The 24033-nt window shown below is 39.8% G+C and overlaps 1 protein-coding gene across 4 annotated transcripts in view; it reads left to right on the forward strand.

Annotated features, from left to right (window-relative positions):
• LOC109402771 (SH2B adapter protein 2) overlaps nucleotides 1-24033 on the forward strand; it is a 561576-nt gene that overhangs the window by 360120 nt on the left and 177423 nt on the right. The gene's annotated exons all lie outside the window — the stretch shown is intronic.

Raw genomic sequence — 24033 nt, forward strand, 5'->3', positions numbered from 1 at the left:
CCTATAGTGAAGATGTGCCACCACAGCACGAGATAGATCTGCAACAGTGTGAATGTCCGTTTGTGTGTTTCCTGCCAGCGCAAAGGCAGTCTCCGACGATTCAAATCGCAAAAGATCACAACAATCGAGACATATGTGTGAATATTTATGTTTATTTGTCGTTCAATAAAAAAATGTGCTTAGCAGCAGCAGTGGAATTTAGTGGTGAAAATTTATCAGGTGGTTGTTCAACAAATGCTACTCGAAGAAATTATACGAACCAGTGATACCGACCGGTGCAACAATTAGAATATAGAGGAATAATAAAAAAGCTTGGTGCCGTGCCGAGGGTTTGTCGACGACGTAGTTGCTCGGTTTCTACGGAGGATAAAGGTAAATTTCAACTTGAATATTTAATAAGTAAATAAATAATGTAAATGCAAGTATGTGAAGTGATAACGAGACAATCATAGCATAGCTGGATGGTGCGAATACATTGATGCAGATTACTGGCGAATATTCTTATTGTCGTATGACGTGGAATATCGTAAGGATTTTTGTAACGAACCTTTCAATGTGCTCTTTGTTCGTTCTAGATGTCTAGCACTATTCAACATACAACAATAAAGTAGCGTTCCTAGTGGCCTAGTTTTGTTTTGCCCATTCATATACTAAATTGCTCAAACGCTATCTGGCATAAGGGGCCTGTCATTTACCACTAGGACAGAAAAATTGTTTTTGAGCCTCACCTTCTTCCCGTCGAAAAAAATATCAGATTTTGATTTCCTAGTTTCATGGGAGTTTCAGAAAGGTTTCTTAGTTCCCCTTAGTGCTTCTAAAGGGGGCTCAGGGATATTTCAAAGGAGTTCAAATTTTTAGGGAGTGTAAGAAGGTTTCCGGAGGAAGAAGAAGTTTCAAGAGATGTAAGAGATATATCCCAATATCCCATAAACACCCTTGAAATACAATGAACCTATAACGCTCTTGAAGAACTTAAATCCCCCTGAGACCCCTGAAACACCTTGGAACATCCGCTCTATGGAACGCCAGTAAAAGCCCTTGAAACGCTCCAGAAAGCCTCTGAAACCCGTTGAAACACTCTGGAACATCCCTGAAACCCCCTGGAACACTCCCGGAGCGCCTCAAGGACCACCTAAAACTTCTTGGAACAGCCATGAAACTCCCTAGAACGCTCCCCCCCTAAAATCCTCGAACGTTCCAGAAACGCCCTGGAACACTCCTGACACCTCTGCAATGCCCCTAAATTCCTTGGATCACCTCTGAACAGTGGCGTCGCGTAACCTCACTTTTTACCTGTGCACCGACCCTAAAACTTGCAATTGCATGGAATTTATGATCAAAATTGAGATAGAAACGGATGAAAGCAGCTATTCTCGTCATTTTCTACTTATTACAAACAAATTTGTTCAAAAAATTCAAGATTTTATACTTGGTGCACAGGTAGATTTGAGGTTAGGGAATCGCCACTGCCTCTGAATCTCCCTGTAACGCTCCTGAAACGCCCTAAAATCCGCTAGAACATCCTGAAACCTCTTGAAACGCCCTAAAACCACCAGCTTGCAATGATTGCTGAATAACAGCTTATTCAGCCAGCTGTTTTCATTATTGGAAACGTCCCTAAAACTACATGGAACACTCCTGAAACCTCGGAATCTGCTTGAACTTCTCGGTAACCCCTGAAACTCACTGAAACTACCTGTAACGTTCCTTTAGCCCCTTCGAAAACCTCTGGAACGCTCCTGAAACCGTTTGAAATCTGCTGGAATGCTCCTGAAATCTCCCATCTTATAGTTACAGGAACGTTACAAATGCGTAATAAAATAGAACATCACATATAGACATACACTACACAGAACATATATTTTGCCCTGTTAATCAAGTAGATAACAATTTTCGAACCTAGGATGACGAGGTTACATAACTGTTGTTGGCCCATCAGTCAATCCTATAATCGTATTTTCTCTGGCAGATTTCCTTTACAGCGTTTGGTCTAAAAATTTCTTATCCTAATGGCTCATTCTGAAACGGGTTTTAGTGTCATATTACACCTTGATTTCCGTGTTAGGGAAGACTCGGGCACATTTCTTCTAGTTAGCCATTGTCCTAACTGACCTGAATGTAGGTCATCCAAATGAGATTGATGAGATCTTATGTTGCTCATTTACTCCAGAGACAGGCCAGTGGCGATTCCCTAACTTCAAACCTACCTGTTCTACGAGTACTTATTTTGGAATTTTATGAACAAATGAGCTTGTAATGGGTGTAGGATGGACTATTTCCGTTTTGTTTTTGATCATAAATTCACCGGAAGTACTGATTTCTGAATCGTAGAATAGGCATTTACAAGTTGAAAGGGAACGTGGAACGAAAATATAAAACTTATAATACCCCATCGAACGTCTCTGAAACCCATGGAAGGGGATATCCAAATATGGATATAAAGTACGTCACGCTTAGAGGGGGGAGGAGAGGAGGGGTTGTAAAAGCATGACGAGCAATGTATTAAGTAAAGGCAAAACCCGTACGAAGGGGGGAGGGGAGGTCGAAAGTTCTTCATTTTAGCGTGAGGTACTTAAGGCGAAACTGGAAGCAATTCCTCATTTTTTGGTTTTTGATTTCTTTTATATTTTAATATTTTTTTTTTTAAATCGGTTTACGTACACATGTAAAGTATGGATCAAGGTATCTTCTGATTTTTTTTTGTGGAGGAAAATGTTTTCCGTTTTTGAAGAAACCAGTTTTGAACAAAATTTCACAAAAAAATGATTTCTGCAAAAATGGAAAACATTTTCCACTTTAAAAAAATTCAGGAGATACCTTGATCCATACTTAAGATGTGTACGAAAACCAATTTTGAAAATTTTGCTGTGTAATTTAATAAAAAATCAGAAACCAAAAAAATAAGGAAATGCTTCAAGTTTCGCCTTAATGGATGCTCCCGAACACAGCCAAAATTATTGGAAAAACCCTTGAAAATCTCTGGATCGTTCCTGAAATCCGCTGGAACAACTTGGAACATCGTTGAAATCCCATGGATTGCCCCTAAAGCCCCTGAGCTCCTCTGGCACATCACTAAAACTCCCTAGAACACCCCTGAAACGCCTTGAAAATTCGTGGAACGCATCTGAAACTACCATGGAACATCCCTAATACTCCCTGGAACGCCCCTAAGCCGCTTGAAAACCCTTCGAATGCTCCTTAATCCTCTGCAGTCTTATAAACATTCGAAATTTTTCACTACCTTCATTTCGGTGCCGCAGTAGGGTGTCAGCTTGCTTTGTTACATTCATGCGCTACCGTTACCACGTACATACAACACGAGCGGTAGGACGAAAATCAATAAACATGAAAAAGGGTGAAATCAATGTCGTCTGACACGATGACATTTTTCTAATTCTAGCTTTTCGCATGGATTTCAGCCAATTCCGATTATGAATGCAAATACTAGTTTATTCTTGCTTGTTGAATTGAATACGACACACATATGGCCAACACAGCTCTCATTGTGGACGAAGACAGGAATGACAAAAGCCGAACCGTCTCCCGAAGCCACAATCGTGGTCAAGTGCCTTCGTTTGATATTTTTGTTTCGTACGGTAGTTTGATTGCTTGTGTTGCGAATGTCGGAGACAAAGGCAGCCAAATAACGACGAAAAGGTGATGATTAACCCGGGCTTGTTAGGGGAATATCTGTAAATAAAAAGAAAACCGGGTTGAGTACGGTTCCTTTGAATTCCACTAAGAATTTGCATCTTTTGACAGATACGTATTTCGACCTCAACTGTAAGGTCGTCTTCAGTGTCTTGTACTTGACTCGACGTCAAGTCAAGTACAAGACACTGAAGACGACCTTACAGTTGAGGTCGAAATACGTATCTGTCAAAAGATGCAAATTCTTAGTGGAATTCAAAGGAACCGTACTCAACCCGATTTTCTTTTTATTTGACGAAAAGGTGTCAATGACTGTGATCTCTAACAAGACTGATCCTCTGAAACCCACAGAGTGCTGCTGAAATCTAATGGAATTCCCCTGAAACCTCCGAGGAAACCACCTGGAACATCCCTTAAAACCCCTTGAAATACATACTTGTAAAACGCTAATGGAACCCCTTAAAACACCATGGAACACTCCTGAAATCCCCTTCAACCGCTCTGAACACTCCTGAAATCCCATGGAATGCCCCTGAATCTCCCTGGAACACCCCTTGAAAACCCATGGAAAGCTCCTGAAACCCCTTGAACTTGTCTGGAGCGCTCCCACACTGTTTTCAATGTCCCAATTTTTTTGGGCATGAACAATTTATCTTCCGATGATAGTGTCTTCAAAGAAGCTGTTTGGTATATCAGAGCCCTTCTTTTGAAAGTATCACTACTGTGATCCACCTCGAAGTGAGAAGTGAGAAATGTTATGTTTTTCATAAGTGTTCAGCAAAGTTGTAAAAAATGCCATTATGAAAAAACTTGTCGAAAAAACTTTTATCATATCTGCTGAATTTCTAGAGATAGGGTGCGGGTACCGGTTTTGGCCAGTCTAAGGGAAATCATTTTTATAAAAATAACCAATGATCCTATGAAAACTACAATTGTGTCAAATGAAAGGTTTCAATCCATATTTTGAAGGAAAAATGCAGGAATCAAACTAATACTTAATTTTTGTATTAAAACTGACACTGGCCAAAAAGTAGCATTGCCGCAGTTTTGGCCATACTCTCAACTTTGGTTTCTATTTTGGCCAATCACGTGTATTTCTTATGGGAGTGGCCAAAATAGATGTATGGGAGCTGATTTTTTAAGGAATTATATTTTTACCCTTCTTACATCCATAAGAAGGGTATACATATCGCTCGAAAAACCGACTTTCGATCCGAGGCCCGGAGGGCCGAGTCTCATATACCAATGAACTCAGCTCGACGAACTGAGCAAATGTCTGTATGTGTGTGTGTGTGTGTGTGTGTGTGTGCGTGTGTGTGTGTGTGTGTGTGTGTGTGTGTGTGTGTGTGTGTGTGTGTGTGTGTGTGTGTGTGTGTGTGTGTGTGTGTGTGTGTGTGTGTGTGTGTGTGTGTGTGTGTGTGTGTGTGTGTGTGTGTGTGTGTGTGTGTGTGTGTGTGTGTGTGTGTGTGTGTGTGTGTGTGTGTGTGTGTGTGTGTGTGTGTGTGTGTGTGTGTGTGTGTGTGTGTGTGTGTGTGTGTGTGTGTGTGTGTGTGTGTGTGTGTGTGTGTGTGTGTGTGTGTGTGTATGTGCGTTACAAAAAAAGTCACGCACGTTTCTCAGCCGTCTGTCAACCGATTTGAGTTCTCTTGGAAGCAAATGAAAGCTACTACATCCTAGTAGAACGCTATTGATTTTTTTTTTCGATTGGACGTTTGGTTACCGAGATAGCTCTCGAAGAGTACTTATGAGTATCATCTAAACTTTTTAAGATTTTTGACCAAGTGTATAATAATAAATATTTCGGCCGTTTGTCAATCGATTTTGGTTCTCTTGGCACCAAATGAAAGCTACAGCATCCTAGTAGATCGCCCAGAAATTTCATTTCGATTGGACATTTGGTTACAGAGATATCTTTCGAAGAGTACTTAGGATTTATACAACTAAACCTTTTGAGATTTTTGACCAAGTGTATCATAATAAATATCTTAGCCGACTGTCAACCGATTCCGGTTCTCCTGGCACCAAATGAAAGCTACAACATTCTAGTAGAACCCTATACAATTTTATTAGGATTGGACATTTGGTTACTGAGATATCTTTCAAAGAGTACTTGAGAGTAATACAGGTTAACTTTTTGAGAGATTTTTGAGAAATTGTATCATAATAAATATCTCACCCATCTGTCAACCTATTTGGGTTCTCTAAGCACCAAATGAAAGCTACAATATCCTTGTAAAAGGTTCTGAAATTTTATTTCGATTGGACATTTGGTTACTGAGATATCTTTTGAAGAGTATTTCAATAAATTCCTTTTTACCCTTCTTACACCCATAAGAAGGGTATAAATATCGCTCGAAAAACCGACTTTCGATCCGAGGCCCGGAGGGCCGAGTCTCATATACCAATGAACTCAGCTCGACGAACTGAGCAAATGTCTGTATGTGTGTGTGTGTGTGTGTATGTGTGTATGTGTGTGTGTGTGTGTATGTGCGTTACAAAAAAAGTCACGCACGTTTCTCAGCCGTCTGTCAACCGATTTGAGTTCTCTTGGAAGCAAATGAAAGCTACTACATCCTAGTAGAACGCTATTGATTTTTTTTTTCAATTGGACGTTTGGTTACCGAGATATCTCTCGAAGAGTACTTATGAGTCACACATCTAAACTTTTTAAGATTTTTGACCAAGTGTATCATAATAAATATTTCGGCCGTTTGTCAATCGATTTGAGTTCTCTTAGCACCAAATGAAAGCTACAACATCCTAGTAGATTGCCCAGAAATTTTATTTCGATTGGACATTTGGTTACAGAGATATCTTCCGAAGAGTACTTAGGAGCTATACAATTAAACTTTTTGAGATTTTTAACAAAATGTATCATATTAAATATCTCAGCCGTCTGTCAACCGATTTGGATTCTCTTGGCACCAAATAAAAGCCACAACATCCTAGTAGATTGCCCAGAAATTTAATTTCGATTGGACATTTGATTATCGAGATATCTTTCAAAGAGTACTTAGGATTTATACAACTAAACTTTTTGATATTTTTGCCCGAGTGCATCATAATAAATATCTCAGCCGTCTGTCAACCGATTTCGGTTCTCCTGGCACCAAATGAAAGCTACAATATCCTAGTAGAACCCTATACAATTTTATTAGGATTGGACATTTGGTTACTGAGATATCTTTCAAAGAGTACTTGAGAGTAATACAGGTTAACTTTTTGAGAGATTTTTGAGAAATTGTATCATAATAAATATCTCAGCCATCTGTCAACCTATTTGGGTTCTCTAAGCACCAAATGAAAGCTACAATATCCTTGTAAAAGGTTCTGAAATTTTATTTCGATTGGACATTTGGTTACTGAGATATCTTTCGAAGAGTATTTCAATAAATTCCTTTTTTTATTATTATATTCGCTTGTTCTCTTGCATTAGATTTTGACCAGTCTAAAGTAAATTATTTTTCAATAAATAATGCTGATCTCATATAAAGTGTATCGGAGGCGAATGACTTTTTGTTAAAACCTCTTTAATAAATAAATAAATAATAATAATAATATAAAGTGTATACTAGCATTTTTGTCCTTTTTGCACCATAACTATGAATACCAAGTACTTCGGAGCTAATTTATTCGACTGATTAAGAGATATTAGACAAAGTGTATCTCGCTGATTTTCTTAGCCATTTGTTGAATATGGAAGCTATTATTTTTAAACATTCCATACAAGATTCTAGGAGGTGTCTGGCATTTCTGGTAGTTAAGTCCATGGTGTGATGCTATTTTGAAAACCAAACCACTAGATGCCAAATCCACAATATTTTCTAGAACTTTTGGTCAATCAATCAAAATAAATTTGTTAAATACGAATAATACAACAATATTTTTAATAGGTGTAAGAAGGGTTCTGTTCACCATAGGTGGATTAAATCGGGTTTTTATTATTGTATTCACTTGTTATCTTGCATGAGTTTTTGACCAGTCTATGGGAAATTATTTTTCAATAAATGATGCTGACCTCATACAAAGCTTTAGCAGGTTATTGTTTTCAACAAAATTATAAATAACAAATTACAAATACACAGGAATTCTATGAAAACTAACAATATGTTAAATGAAAGCTTTGAATTTATATATTGTGGAAAAAATGCAAGAACCGGACAGCCAAAATAACTAGCTAATGCCAAAACTGATTAACTCAGTAGATATATCATTTTTGTCCTTTCTACACCATAACCATGAATACCAAGTACTTCGGAGCTAATTTAATCGACTGATTAAGATATATTAGACAAAGTGTATCTCGCTGATTTTCTTACCCATTTGTAAATTGATTCAAGATCTTTTGGCAGTTAACAAAAGATACAATATTCCAGAATATGTAAGCTATTTTTTAAACATTCCATACAAGATTCTAGAAGGTGTCTGACATTTCTGGTAGTTTAGTCCATGGTCCATGATGCTATTTTGGAAACCAATCCACTAGATGCCAGAACTTTTGGTCAATAACACAAAATAAATATGTTAAATACAAATAATACAATAATAATTTTAATAAGTGTAAGAAAGGTTCTGTTTACCATAGGTGGATTAAATCGGGTTTTTCTTCCAGTTTTTAGGCAAGATGTATGGTTTTTACAGCTGTAATCATCATATGATATTAGGATTTACTAGTAAAAATAAATTTACACCGAATTAGATACCAACAGGCTCAATACTGCACTATGGCCAAAACTCCAGACTGGCCAGAAGTGAAGCTTCTCTCCTATATGCCAATATTTGTGAACGCCCCTTTGAAAACAGTTTGTTTGTTTTTTCCAGACATTTTGTTCAAATATTCTACAAAGTTATTCAATATAACAAAATGCGTGTTTCTTCTGAAGACGGTAACACTGTTGCTTCAATATTTTTCTAGATATTCAAAAATAATATGTTAAGAAAATAGCATTTTTCACGGCTTTGTAAAATTTACAGTGGCAAAATGGGGCAAGATTTTTCAATTGAATATGAAACAAGTTTATAATAGGTGTTAATTTTGGTGCAACTCATGCTAGGCACTGATTCCTTTGTCATTGAAATGTTAGTACGTACCTGAAATTTTCAATAACCCAAAAAAAATATTGAAGATACAACTTTGTCGTCTTGAAGAAAACATGTATTTAATGATACAAAATAACTTTGTAGAACATTTTAAAATTCCTAAAAATGTCTGGAAGAAGTTACAATAAAAAAAACTGATATTTAAGAGTCGTTTTCAGAAATTCTTCAAAAATGGAGCAAATAGAACAAAAGTTTGTTTGTCAAGTTCTCTTATAATGATATTTCCTACTAGCTTATTGCAGACAACGGTGCATTATGGTAATTAAGATAAAATCTGAATTTTGCTCTCAATACTAGGCGAATTGATCACAAAAGTAATACTTTCAAAAGAAGGGTTCTTGTCTATCAAACAACTTCTTCGAACAAACTAAGTTTGTATAACATGGGTTTGGGCTGCTTTTAAGCATCAATAGTAAATTACCTCAAAAAAATTGTCACTATCTTCGAAAGAAACATGCATATTGTAGCGTGCAGAAAAAAAATTGTAGAACATTTAAAAATTTCTAAAAATATCTAGAAAAGGTTACAGCAAAACAACTGATTTTAAGGGGTTGATCACAAATATTGGTCCATATCTCTAGTAATTCTCTAGTAATTGAGCAGCTATGACACAGGTTTGTCTCCAGTTAGCCTAGTGGTTAAGGCTATGGATCGCCAATCCAGAGACGGCGGGTTCGATTCCCGTTCCGGTCGGGAAAATTTTCTCGACTCCCTGGGCATAGTGTATCATTGTACTTGCCGTACAATATACAAATCATGCAATGGCAGGCAAAGGAAGCCCTTCAATTAATAACTGTGGATGTGCTCAAAGAACACTAAGTTGAAGCGAGGCAGGCCAAGTCCCAGTGGGGACGTAGAGCCAAAAAGAAGAAGAAGAAGAAGACACAAGTTTGTTCGGCAAGTTTCCCCATATTGACATTTTCTACAACTTTGCCGAAGACATAAATAAACACGCTATCTTCACTTATGAGCAAATCAAATTTTGATTTTACTTCTAGGTGGATTAATCACATTAGTGATACTTCCAAAAGAAGGGCTCGGATATATCAAACAATTTCTTAAAATACACTAAACCTCTGAAATCACCTGTTCAGGTCTAAAATTATTATAATCACGATTGGGCGCCCCTGCAAGCCCCTCCTTGAAATCCAATGGAACGCCCATGATTAATCTCTTGAAATCCCTCCAGGTTTCACCGTGGGTTTCCTACTGAGCAAGGATGCCAGATGATTTTTTTGAAAAATCTGTATCAGTCTTTTCTAAAATCTGTGTCCCGTACAGAATTTGGGTGAATAATCTGTATCCCATATAAAAATAAAATAGCCCTCATAGCCCAACAATCTGTATTTCATATAAAATTAAATCTGTACGGATGCTCAAAAGTCTGTATAATACAGATAAATCTGTATATCTGCTACTGAGGTTCCCCTAAGAATGTTTTTGGGATTTCTCATGGTAATCACGATAACAACACTTCGTTTGGATATCTGAAAGAGTTCCTGTTCCCCGGGATTTCTTCAGAAGTCTTTTCTGAAATTGCTTCAGGGGGTCTTTCTGAAACCAACTCAGATGTCCTCTTTTTAATTCCTCCTGATGTGCTTTCTTCAGGAGTTCCACCAGAAATTGGAGCTCGTTAAGTAATTCATTCTGCGTTTTTTTACTCAAGATATCATCTTGAATTTCTTTCAGGAGTTACTTCTGAGATTAACCCGAATGCTCATAAAGAAATTCTCACAGGAGTTTTTCTGTGAGAGCAAGCAAACCAGCATAAATTTGTGCAGTGGGCTATTAGCCCCTGCATTGTAACGTGAAATCATAGTATCTATGCTACTCCCAAATCTCAAGTAGGCCTTGACTTAGGATTGACTTTGACAACTGACTTAAGGACAGACTTGTTAGAATCCCGCCACAATGGCCGACTTTGGCACCTACTCACGAATTCGAGCGCACAAATCTCTTCGCAAACAAAACCGGCGCACCTGATCTTCTTATTTTAAGCTTATTGCAAGTGAGCAAGAACAGAATAAAAAAATGCACTGTTGTTTGAAGCTTGCATATTGAGATTCTCATGCACCGTTGAAGTGGAATTTCAAGACGTTTGTCCTTATTATTATTATTAGGACCAACAGGCTTAACTCAGCCCCAATGATCTGGTAACTTAAAACTAAACAACAAGATAAACTTTAATACAAATAGGTAGGTATATAAAAGCTCAATCAATCAAACACATTCAAATTACGACACAGTTACACAACTCTATAAGACGCGCGAGTGGTACTTTCATACGGATGATTCATGGCTCCCAGTAAGTAGCTTCACGATGTACGAATTCCCTGAACAACAGTTCCGACGGCCATGTTGACTCCTTAACGGCCTGATCTTTGTATTGCCAGTCGACGCCAACTTTGAATGAAACGTAGCGCAGGTTTTCGAGATTGTTCTAACCAATTTGAAAACTTCCGGTTGATTGTTCAACTGCAGAGATTTAGACACCATTTCACTTATAGCATCTGGAGAAACGTGCTTCGCCACTTTTGTGAAAAACAGCCAGAACTTGCGGGATCCAGATGATGATTGTTCGGCATTTGAACCCATCAGCAATCGAGAAGATTCGTCGAAATTCTGCGACAAAGTTCTCCCACGACTAGAATTTCCTTGAGGTGTAGATTATAGGGAATCCTCCATCACTTCTTCTTGGGAATCTTCCAAGCATGCTTTCTAGCAATCCTATAAGAGTTTTTTCTAAGAAAATTTTTAGGATTCTCTTCTGAGGACCCTTCAGCACTTTCTTCTGAAAATCCGCCAAGGAATCTTATGGAAATTTTCTCTTAATTTCATGTTGAAATCCTTCAGAATCGTCTTGTGAGGATCCTTCGGAGTTTTTAGGAATCTTTGGAGAGTTTTTTAACGAAAATTTTTCCAGAATTTCCTACTTGCAATCATAGAAGTAGGATGAGTGGGACAAAATGGGTCACCTAAAGATAGATAATCATAACTTTGTAAATACAAATCGTATTGATTTGTGTTCGTCTTTAGAGTCTTCTGCCTGGAAAAAAAAACTTTAAAGACCGAGAAATCTCAGTGAATTTTATTTAACAGAAACAAAAACCTGGAATACTCAGAATCTTCAATACTCAGGGATATTTTAATTCGATAAAAAATGAAAGATTGAGTGGTACCGTGTATGCACCAAACTTTGCGCAGTTAAGAAAAATCAAATTTCTAGTCGTTATAAAAAATACAAACAAACAAAATATATCATGAACAACATGCTCATACGATAGACTAATGATACTTCTTTGAGTCTGTAATATAAAAAAAATCATAATATTAACCAAAAAATACTTAAAATAGAAAAACTATTTCATAGCCTTGTTCCTAACTTTGCGCACAAAATCTTCGATTGTTCCTAACTTTGCGCATAGTGTGCCTAACTTTGCGCATGCTATGAATTGCTTAAAAAAGTAATCAAAAATGCTATTATTTAATGTTTGCCCATTAAACTAAAGTTATTCAGATCAGGTAGTGTGCCCTTAATTGATCTTTGTTGAAATATTTTGTCCTACGAGGGAGGGGGAACGGAGGCCTCCGGAGTTCTTGATTTCGTCTGCGGTTCGTACTAGGCACCTACCGTGTGAACAATCCAAACTTCATAAGGGGTTGTTTCCTGTGGCTAAAGATCAAAGGTAAAAGCTTCCTGATAAATGAAGTGACCGTTACGGATAGGAACAATAAGGGGTCATTTAAATATGACGTCCATCTTTGGGGGGGAGGGGGCTGGGGTTGTCTGAGAAAGTGTGATATACCATGTATTAGGTATACTATGAAGCGTGACGGGGTGGCCCAGGGGAAGAGGGGGTTCTAAAAGTCTTAAAAATGGTGGACGTCATATTTGAATCGTCCCTAACATTGACCGCCGGAAAATCCAAATGAAGGACTGTTCACAAATCACGTCTCATTGTAGACAGATGGAGAGTGCCTGCCATAGTGCTACGGTTCATACAATTTTCTACTAATTTCTATACAAAATTTCCTACATGGCGGAGAGGCAGGCCTGAAATTATCAGTACGGGTGTTACATAATATTTAGATGGTTCATAAGTTATGTATTCGCGTTCAACAAGCATTTACTGCAAGTGCGCAAAAATTAGGGACACAGTGCAAATAATGGTTCCTAACATTGCGCACCACTATTTACTAATTAAATTGAAAAATTTCTTACGAACTGTGATTGATATTACTAGAATATCACCTTTTTTGTCAATTAACTGCAAAATTAATCATCGTTGCACAGTTTTATCGAGGAAAATGTTGATTTTTAGTTGAGTTACTTCTTGGCAACCGTGTTAAGGCGAGGTAAATTTTGACATTTTTGTGTATTTTTTGTTTATTATTCAACATAAACAAAGATTTTATGGACATTGAATATTTGTCAAATAATGTTTATGTTTACACAATGCTACTGCAATGATTAAACTAGTGAATATGTTGACATTTAGTTATTTGTTTCGTTATTTTACAAGAATGCGCAAAGTTTGGACCTGCGCAAAGTTAGGTGCACACACGGTATGAATAACAAGTACAGGTTGGTTCCGTTTTTGTCAACACGGTCCGCAATTTTCAGTTGACAAAAACGGAATAATATTCTTTAACTAAATATTTTGCAACATTTCGATACAAATTGACAGTTTTACCATAAAACACATGTTCAAAGTAATAATAGAATCTTGTACCGACTTTTCGAACCCTTCAAGCTGAATACCTTCTTCGAATGAGTAGAATAATGTATAATCAGTTTCGTACCATTTAATTCCGGCAACATAGGGCGGAATTAAAAGGTACGAAACTGATTACACTCATTCGAATAATAATAGAAGTTTATAGTAAACATTCTATTATTATTTGACGTCTTTTAGTCTTGATTGCACAATGCACAGTTACCCCTGGCCAAGTTCGCAGGGGTTGACGGTATTAAAGTGAAGGAGTTTCATTTTGATTATTGTAATGTAGTGTTCTTTAGTGAAACATATCACCTTTTTAACACTTTAATGCGCCTCCAACGGTTCATCGCGAATCGGCTGCTGCAGATGGAGTATGGCTGATCATATGCATCAGACATGCTCGATAAACACGGAGGAACCGCCAGGGCTCAGTAGAGTCTATTCCCAAGCAATAGTTCCAAATCGGTTGGATTTGAGAAGGTTTTGATGATCGTTACAAATCACAATAAAAGTTTTATAGGATTTGTGACTGGTTTTGGAACCTTTTACAGCCAGCTGACTTCAAAATGTTGTTTGGGCTCTATTTGCCACGTTTCTCGGTTGATTTTGATTAGTAATTTATTAATGTCATAGTCGCTTTTTCGAATTTTAGGTACTTGATTATATTTTCTTTAAATAAAGCAATTAAAATCAACCGAAAAATTAATAGTGGGAAGGAGATTTGCAGCACTTAATTGTGCTAATAGATTCGAAGCTAACGTGCGAACACTTAAACGGATTGTTGACGTCAATGCGTTCGACGTGACAGTTTGGACGAAAAACTGATTGCTTTTTATTAACTGAACAACGTTACTTTTGTATGACTAGGTTGACATTTCTAGGCCGCGCATGAGAATATGACATGGTTTATCTTGGTAGGACCGATAGGACAGAACGAATTTGAATATTTTTCATAGTATTTGTAGGGGGATGAATACATAATAGTTGGCAAGCAATTTTTGTTTTATTAAAGTCAACTGACCAACTTGGCGTATTTTTGTTTATCTCTTAGATGGTGCTATGACACCAACAGAAAAAAATATCAGAAGTTCAGTTACATGTTTATGTGGGTTTTGGACCGATGACAATTTAAGGACACAAGAGATGAACACAGAGAAGTAGAAATCAAGAAAACAATTTGACACAGAATCGACTATATTTTAACATACGGGTTCGACTGATTCGATGAATCTATCTAGAAGTATCTAGAAGACAATTGACGCTAAGATTGGAAAAAAGCTTGCAGTTGGGACTAGACTACAACAGTGGCCGATAGGAAACAATGCGCTAGACAGCATTATTATTCATTTTCTAATATTTACCCGTAGGCTTTTCGCCGGTTGACAGTACAGTATGGTAAGTGGGGGCAGGATGGGTCACCCAAGAAATGGATACCTATAACTTTCTGAATATAAATCGCTTTTCTCTGTATTCTACCACGACTCTCAGATACACTAGTCAGCTATGATATAAGAGTATAAAAAGGTAATAAAGTTTGAAACCTGCTTCTTGACAAACAATTTTCAAAACATGACCCATCTTGCCCCACCTCATTTTAACGGGGGCAAGATGGGTCAGCTATTAGAAAACTTGATTTTCCTCCAACAAAAAATACTATATCTTCTAGTTTTTCTCTATACATCTAAGCTTCATAGACGTACAGATTACATGAAGAAAGTGTTGAAACATATCGGTAGATTATTCTCAGAACTAGAAGATTTTTGTTCGGGTAGCCATAAACGGACTTTGAAAACCAATATTTTTTGAAGGAAAATTTAAAAAATATGTTCTAAAATTTTCAGTGCTCTCATCGCTTCGATAATGTAGGTCACAGAATAGCCTTTCCATGAAAAATAAAACATTTTCAAAAACTATGCAAACATACCGAAAAATTAGGGTGACCCATCTTGCCCCGTCTACACAATACACGTAGTTATATGGAATGTATAGCATAAGGAGTATAACGAAAAAATATTTTATTTTTTTTCTGTGCGAGGAACGTATAGAATTTTCAAAACAATATACCACTTTTTTGTGTATCCCCGTCGTTCATCTGGGAAAACTATTGAAAGATTCAAAACATATATTGTGCGATTGAAAACGGTACTGACCCATCTTGCCCCCACATACCATATTTAGCTGTGTACGAAGATACGGATTAGCTGGTGTACAGATGACAGGGTTCTCACGGGCAGTGCTTCAAGCGAGGCTTACATAACAAACCTATTTTCCTTGACTTTCCACGCAATGGACATCTGACCGAACACACGTGTTTTCGTTAATCTCCTAAGCATTACATATTAAGACATGACGTAGGGAATCGCGCCACTTGGGCGGTGGCTTCTATATTCGTCTGTTTCCCACTATAACTCAGTCAAATTTAAAACAATTGACACAACTTTTGGAATGAGGTGAGATAGGTATAGTATCTACCCGTGTACAATATTTCAAGTCAATTGGTTCAAAATTGACTGAGTTATAGTGAAAAACAGACGAATATAGAAGCCACCGCCCAAGTAGCGCGATACCCATGCACATGGGGAACAACTAGCAGGACACAGTTCTAGACGTCTCTTTTCAATAACGACATTCAGCATATTTCCAATAAAACTACACTTCAATGTAGCTAAGACTAAAGCTGCTGTGATAGAACAGATCAGAATGACTTAATTGACTATTACCTTGGAGATCTACTTCGAATAACTGACAAATTGACAAGAACCTAACTAATTACATGGACCATACTACAAAAAACCAATTGACAAAAAGAAAAAAGGGGAAACTTTTATTAAAACTATTTTTGTTCAACGCAGGCCAAAACAGTGTCGACTTGGGCCACACACGCCTACGTACTTCTGTGTGTTGAAACAAAAATAGAGGCTCCTAGAAGCAAATGTAGGGAAAGGGTGCGGTGTAGAACATAAGCACAGTGTTGCTACCACCGTAATCACTTTGAAAAAAAAAAAAAAGATTGCACAATGCACAGTTACCATTTTATAGTTTTTTTTTTTTAATTATCCTTCTTTCCGGAAGACATTCCTAGAGAAGTGTCATCTGAGATAAATGAATTCCTTCACAGATTTCTGTAGAAGTTTCTTCGGGGATACTTTAAAAAAACGCTCATTCGGAAGTTCCTTCCGAGATTTCTCTAAGTTATCTCATACAATTCTGCTTGGTTATCTTGATCTTGAAATTTGGTGGGAAATGTATTAAAAAATGTTTAAGACTCCTGGAATTCTTTTAGGAGTTTGTATTAAATTATTTTTAATTGCACCTCGATCAAATTTTACATTCATCAATTTAAACTAGAAGTTCTGTGTACAGTTACATACTATCATCCTGATTTGATGAAATAAATAAAAGCAGTTATCAATTTTTAATAATAGCATCTCACATTTCATTCGCAGTAGAAGTTAAGATTTTTGCATGCTTATTTTTACACCTGTGTGTCACACATATATTTTTTCAAATTTCTTTAGGAGTTCCTTATCGGATTATCCCACACGTCACTTTTTAAATTCCTTCTGGAGTTTCTTCGGGATTTCTTTCAGGAAATCCATCAGGAATCGGAAAATTGTTCGGTGTTTTTATCAAGACATCCTCTCAAAATTAACTCAAGAGTTGTTTTTGAGATTTACCAAGATTTTCCTTCCGAAATTCCTGCAGGAGTTCCTCCGATTCATAGCTATTTCCTACGGGAATTCATTCAAGATTAGTTTATTTTTAAAATATTGTTTTCGGAGATTCCCGCGGTTCCTTACTGGCATTTTTCTAAGATTCGAGAATTCTTTTCTGCATTTTTTTTGAGAATCTTCCGACATTACTGATTTTTTGCAGATCACGAGAATCTTAGAAAAAAAAAACCAGAGGCTTTTTAGGTACTGCTCCCAGAGTCCTTCGTGGGATTTTCCCAAAATTCCTTCTGCGTTTTCCCCAAAGAAAAATTCGTGGGGTTTCTTTTATGATTATTTCCGAGATTTCCACAAAATTTTCTCTCAAGATATATTGCAGGTGTTTTCCCAGAATTTCTCTTTAACCTTCGAGCAGTCGCGTCTTCGGCCGCCTTCAGTGACACCACGCTTACGCTGTGTATTTCTCATTAGACTTTTTCAGTAGATCTTCCCGTGATTTCTTCCAGAGTTGCTGCAGGAGTTATTTATAGGATTTCTACTACATTTTCGAATTACGAATTTTCTGCAGCTGCTCTTTCCGGAATTTCATCCCCAGTAAAAACCTTCTGCAATTTCTTCAAGACAAATTTCAATGAGCTTTCTTCAAAGTTTTGCCCTGGATTCCTGCAGGAGTTTTAGCTGGAATATTTCATAAAAATGGGGGTGGAAGCTCAGGTAAAATATTATCTCCTGGGCGCCCATTAAAAACACCACCCCCGGCGAAGACTGGCGCTCGAGCCTAGCTATTTAGCACTGTAGTTGGAGGAAATGCCAATGCAGAATCCGTAGCTTCCGGGAAGGTAAGCCCAGCTCCCTGGGTTAGTGGGTTGGTGTCAGGTCCTGCGAGCCAGCCGTAAAAAAGACTAGCACCGGAAAATCAACAAGGGAAGAATGCGAACCGATACCAATGGCGACGACCACAGCGACGAAAAGGGACTTGCGATTGGAAGCTCGGTACGTGGAACTGCAGATCTCTCAACTTCATCGGGAGCACCCGCATACGCGCCGATCTACTGAAGGACCGCGGGTTCGGAATCGTAGCGCTGCAGGAGGTGTGTTGGACAGGATCTATGGTGCGAACGTTTAGAGGTAATCATACCATCTACCAGAGTTGCGGCAACACACGTGAGCTGGGAACAGCTTTTATAGTGATGGGCGACATGCAGAGGCACGTGATCGGTTGGTGGCCGATCGACGAAAGAATGTGCAGGTTGAGGATCAAGGGCCGATTCTTCAACATTAGCATAATAAACGTGCACAGCCCTCACTCCGGAAGCACTGATGATGGCAAAGCCGCATTTTACGCGCAGTTCGAATGCGAGTACGACCGCTGCCCAAACCACGACGTCAAGATCATCATAGGGGATCTAAACGCTCAGGTAGGCCAGGAGGAGGAATTCAGACCGACGATTGGAAAGTTCAGCGCCCACCAGCTGACGAACGAAAATGGCCTACGCCTCATCGATTTCGCCGCCTCCAAGAACATGGCCATTCGTAGCACATTCTTCCAGCACAGCCTCCCGTATCGTTACACCTGGAGATCACCACAACAAACGGAATCGCAAATCGACCACGTTCTGATTGATGGGCGGCACTTCTCCGACATTATCGATGTCAGGACCTATCGTGGCGCTAATATCGACTCTGATCACTACCTGGTGATGGTTAAACTGCGCCCAAAACTCTCCGTTATTATTGTGCCTTGCAAGATAAATCCGCGAAACGCGTTAGTCTTCTTCTTTTCTATCTAGTTGCAAAAATATGACCGCACCACTATGAGCGACCTGATGGTCAGAAATTTTACATGCGGCGCTTATATCAAATCCACATGAGGCTGCGGCGATATGGCCGCGAGGAGATGCACGCGATACAGACGCAATGTGGAAATGGAAAAAATGAAGCCGTATCCCCCTGCAGCAACACTAAATAACATCCCGATTATTAAACACAAAACCGACGACGTGATGCGTGATGCGTGTGCATATAAGTGAATCAATGTCGCGATAAATATTATTACGATTTCTGGCCACCTGAGTTGCCATTGTGTTAACTTTTGTTTTGATATGAACGGCCTGAAGGCTGCTGCGATGCTGCTGGGTGGGTGACAGTATCTGTTCGATTTTGACATTGCGTCTGTATCGCGGGTATCTCCTCGCGGGCATATCGCCGCCGCCCAATGTGGATTTATTATGAGCGCCGCAATAACAACGTACATTACCGGCGGCCGCCCCGGTACGATCTAGAGCAACTGAAGCAACCGGATGTCGCCACCGCATACGCGCAGAATCTCGAGGCAGCGTTGCCGGACGAGGGTGTGCTCGATGTGGCCCCTCTAGATGACTGCTGGAGTACAGTCAAAGCAGCCATCAATAACGCAGCCGAGAGCACTATCGGGTACGTAGAACGGAGTCGACGAAACGATTGGTTCGACGAGGAGTGCAGAGCGGTTCTGGAGTAGAAGGATGCAGCGCGGGCGGTAATGCTGCAGCATGGAACCCGACAGAATGTGGAGCGATACAGACAGAAGCGGAAGCAGCAGACCCGTCTCTTCCGGGAGAAAAAGCGCCGCCTGGAAGAAGCGGAGTGCGGGGAAATGGAACTGCTGTGCCGTTCACAGGAAACACGCAAGTTCTACCAGAAGCTCAACGCATCCCGCAAAGGCTACGTGCCGCAAGCCGAAATCTGCAGGGATATGGACGGGAGCCTCCTGACGGACAAACGTGAGGTGATCGAAAGGTGGAAGCAGCACTTCGACGAGCACCTGAATGGCTAAGAGAATGTAGGCACGGAGCACCAAGGCAGCGGAGGAAATGACTATGTTGGTGCAGCAGAGGACGGGAACGAACCAACTCCCACGCTGAGGGAAGTTAAGGATGCCATCCACCAGCTCAAAAACAACAATGCGGCTGGTAAGGACGGTATCGCAGCAGAACTCATCAAGATGGGCCCGGAAAAGTTGGCCACCTGTCTGCACCAGTTAGTAGTCAAGATCTGGGAAACTGAACAGCTACCGGAGGAATGGAAGGAAGGGATAATCTGTCCCATCCACAAGAAAGGCGACAAGTTAATGTGTGAGAACTTTCGAGCGATCACCATTTTGAATGCCGCCTACAAAGTGCTATCCCAGATCATCTTCCGTCGTCTTTCACCTAAAGTAAATGAGTTCGTGGGAAGTTACCAAGCCGGTTTCATCGACGGCCGGTCGACAACGGACCAGATCTTCACCGTACGGCAAATCCTCTAGAAATGCCGTGAATACCAGGTCCCAACGCATCACCTGTTCATCGACTTCAAAGCGGCATACGACAGTATCGACCGCACAGAGCTATGGAAAATTATGGACGAGAACAGCTTTCCCGGGAAGCTGACTAGACTGATAAGAGCAACGATGGACGGTGTGCAGAACAGCGTTTGGATTTCGGATGAACTGTCCAGTTCATTCGAATCTCGACGGGGACTACGACAAGGTGGTGGACTTTCCTGCCTACTATTCAACATCGCCCTGGAAGGTGTGATGCGACGAGCCGGGCTCAACAGCCGGGGTACGATCTTCACGAAATCCATCCAATTTGTCTGTTTTGTGGATGACATGGATATTATTGCTAGAACATTTGGAACGGTGGCAGAACAGTACACTCGCCTGAAACGTGAAGCAGCAAAGGTCGGACTGGTGGTGAATGCTGCTAAGACAAAGTACATGCTGGTAGGTGGGACTGAGCGAGACAGGACAAGCCTTGGCAGCAATGTTGCGACAGACGGGGATACTTTCGAGGTGGTAGAAGAATTCGTCTACCTCGGTTCCTTGCTAACGGCTGACAATAACGTGAGCCGTGAAATACGAAGGCGCATCATCAGTGGAAGTCGTGCCTACTATGGGCTCCAGAAGAAACTGCGGTCAAAAAAGATTCACCCCCGGCACCAAATGTACCATGTACAAGACGTTAATAAGACCGGTGATCCTCTACGGACACGAGACATGGACGATGCTCGAGGAGGACCTGCAAGCACTCGGAGTTTTCGAGCGACGGGTGCTAAGGACGATCTTCGGCGGCGTACAGGAGAACGGTGTGTGGCGGAGAAGGATGAACCACGAGCTCGCTGCACTTTACGGCGAACCCAGCATCCAGAAAGTGGCCAAAGCCGGAAGGATACGATGGGCAGGGCATGTTGCAAGAATGCCGGACAACAACCCTGCAAAGTTGGTGTTTGCTAACCATCCGGTTGGTACAAGAAGGTGTGGAGCGCAGAGAGCACGATGGGCGGACCAGGTAGAGCGTGATCTGGCGAGTGTTGGGCGTGGCCGACGTTGGAGAGCTGCAGCTGCAAATCGAGTATTATGGCGGTAAATTGTTGATTCAGTATTATCATGAATTTGATGTTAACTAAATAAATGAATGAATAAATTTCATAAAAATGCTTGTGGGTATTTTTTGAGTTTGCCCTGAAATTTCTCTCGGAGTTTGTCCCGGTACTCTGCCGTGAGTCGCATATCTTTCCCATTTGCATAGAAAATCCATCAAAGATGAGACTGATATGTGGTTCACGGCAGTACTTCTCTCAGAAGATTCCTTTCCGGCATTAGTCCTGGGTTGTCCCTCAGAGGTTTTCTGAATTTATCTTGGACTATTCCGTAAGTTTTTTTAGTGCCTTTTGGGATTTCTCTTAGAGTTCTTTCCGAGATTTCTTCCAAAATTTTTCAGGTTTTTCCTCGTAGTATTCAGAGAGATTTTCTTCGAATCCTTACCGGAAATTGTTCAGAAATTATTGCTGCTCTTTTTTCGGATTTCTTTAATAGTTGCTCCAGGACTTTTGGCAGAGATTTTACTTGGAAGTTTTTTTTCGGAATGTCTCCTGGGATAACTTACTAAATTGAAATCTTGCAAGAAACCCCTCAAAGATCTATTTGAAAAGGTAGTTTGGAAAATCCTGAGAAAAACTGGAACATCTCGGAATTAAAATTCTGGGAGTAATCCCGGCAGGGAATATTAAGGAAAAGTACCACATCCCAACAACTAGTATTTTCACTAAACTACAGGCAGGATTGAACCCAGTACCTTATGCGTACGAAGCCACTAGACCACTTAGCCCATCGATTGATTGTTTTGGTTGCCTCTAAAAACTACGTTGTAGACTAGTGCTTGTGGTATTTCACATACTTGTCATTTAAATAACCATTTGCTCAAAGTATTAATTACTCATCATTTATATCATTATTTCTACTTTCAGATTTAGAATGCATATTTAAGCTGTATTTAAACGAAAAAAAAACAATAGGTAAAAAGTGTGCTATTATCGTGTTAGAAAAAGTTTTAGAATTGGCGATACTGACTAATTTCAATTAGTCCCACAAAAACATGGCCAACCTGACCGAAAGCGATCAAAGTTTTTGCAACTCATCACAGTCCGGAGCCACCGGAACGGCCAGCACGATGGTCGTCACAGCAACTAGTCCCCAAGTGGCAGGTACACCGTCTTCGATTGGCGGAGGCGGTCCGGTATCTTCCACGCCAACCAGCGGCGGCGGCGGCGGCAGCGGAAGCGTGTGGGCTGAATTCTGCGAACGGCATGCACGTGCCGCCTCGGCTGACTTTGCCCGATCCTGTGTACACTACATTACCACCAACCTGCCGGAGTCAGCACGCCAAACCGTCTCGCATCGAGACTTTATGAGGCGTTTCGTGGACTGCTTCCAGGAACACTTTGCGCACGATTTCGACCGAAGGCGGATGCAGTGCAAGGTGAGTTGTTTTGTTAGGATAGGCTCAGTTGATGACTTTTTCGGGCCTCTGTTGTAAGTAACAAGCAGGGGGTTGTTAATTTCGGGGGAATTGCGGGAAGCTTAAACAACGAGGAATTTGGGAAAATCCCAGGAATTCTAGTAAGTCAATTTGGAAAATTTTAGCTCTCAGTTTAATGATCTACTGATTCTTATTCAATACCTTTAGGGGCTGTGCACAAATTACGTCACGCTTTTAAAGGGGAGGGGGTTTTGCAGAACGTGACGATCCATACAAAAAGTATGATTTAGTGGGGAGGGTGTGAAGAAGGTCGATTTTTGTGTGACATAATTTGTGTATCACCCCTTAAGAGCATCCAAAAACTCATAATTTTGTTATCCCTTTGAAGCCAAAATTTTTCCAAGCTTTGAGCTAAGTTTCCAGATCCCAAGTAGAGCGCTCAAGTAAAATTCCTCCATTTTCCGTAAGTAATTTTTGACAACTGATCTATATGGCAGGGTGGCCACCGAACCGGGAAAAACGGGAAAACCGGGAAAAAGACGGGAATTCGGATCGACCGGGAAAAAAGCGGGAAAAAGTCGGGAATTTAAGATGATTACCGGGAAAATTATTGTTAAGAGTAACTTGTGCATATTTGAATGTTTACATCTCAACGATAATCTGCAAAATCAAAGCCAAACCCAAACGAAGGTATGTTCCTATAGAATTTTACTATATTCTTATAGAAATTTCTCCTGGGGTACTTCTACGAAATCCCAAGAAATTCGCCTGTGCAATCACTCGGAATTTCCCTAGAGCAGAACTTGAGATTCTCCAAGAAGTTCCTTCTGGAATTCCTCTAGATTTTTGTATCACTATCTCTTGGAATTCGATGAGTTTTTTTCAGAGGAAAGAGTTTCTTGCTTGAGGATTTTTTTCAAAAAATTCTTTTCGGATTAACCCGTGTCCTTCCTCAATTAGTTCTGTTTTTTTTTTGCAGGGATTCTTTCCGAAATTTCATCAGAAATCTTAATTCATTAGGAAAATCATTCAGGGTTTTAACCAAGACAACCTCTTGAAATTGGTTCAAGAGTTCCTTTTCATCAATTTCCTTGATGAATCAATTTTTCTTCC

Source organism: Aedes albopictus, chromosome 3, assembly GCF_035046485.1.
Source record: "Aedes albopictus strain Foshan chromosome 3, AalbF5, whole genome shotgun sequence".
Classification (NCBI taxonomy): Eukaryota; Metazoa; Arthropoda; class Insecta; order Diptera; family Culicidae; genus Aedes; species Aedes albopictus.